Here is a 665-nt window from a genome sequence, read left to right as displayed (position 1 = left end):
GCGCCTCCTGGTTAGGAGAGTAGAACTTATTAATTTAGCAGAGAATGATTGCCCTAGCAGAGGCCATCCAGTCACCTGGTAACTATTTAAATATACGCTGTAGCTTGGGGCCTTTAAAACCTAAGCTTGATTTTCACATCATTACCAATTAACTTTTTTTTTCTTTTCATAAGCTTATTTCTGTTCTTTGAGCACGTTTATTAGAAAAGAGCCTCAAGGAGAGAGGAGGAGTTAAGATGGAGGAGGAGTAGGGGACCCCTTTTCCAGCCGGTCCCCTGAGTCGAGCTGGATAGGTACCAGACCAGCTTGAACACCCACGGAATCAGCCTGAGACGCAGGAAGATACATCTGGATCTCTACAAATGAACATCTCCAGCGCTGAGTATTGAGGTACAAAGCGGGGAGCCATGAAACCAGGCACAGATATCGGAAGATAAACAGAAGGGGAAGAGGGAGGGACCCGCCGCGGTCGGGCTCTGGGAAGCAGTAGCCACCTGCACGGGGGAGCGGGCGGACTCGTGGCACCTGTGAGACACCAGACTGTGACCGTGAGCCGGGAGCCCGGAGCACGCGCCACCAGACTGAAGCAGAGCTCCGGTGAGCTCACTGGAACCAGACTGAGACGGGGAGCGCCGGCGGGGGGGGGGGGGGGGGGGCTGGGGGCG

Source organism: Ailuropoda melanoleuca, chromosome 11 (assembly GCF_002007445.2).
Source record: "Ailuropoda melanoleuca isolate Jingjing chromosome 11, ASM200744v2, whole genome shotgun sequence".
Classification (NCBI taxonomy): domain Eukaryota; kingdom Metazoa; phylum Chordata; class Mammalia; order Carnivora; family Ursidae; genus Ailuropoda; species Ailuropoda melanoleuca.
The sequence above is the reverse complement of the archived record's forward strand: the minus strand, read 5'-3'. Positions refer to the sequence as shown.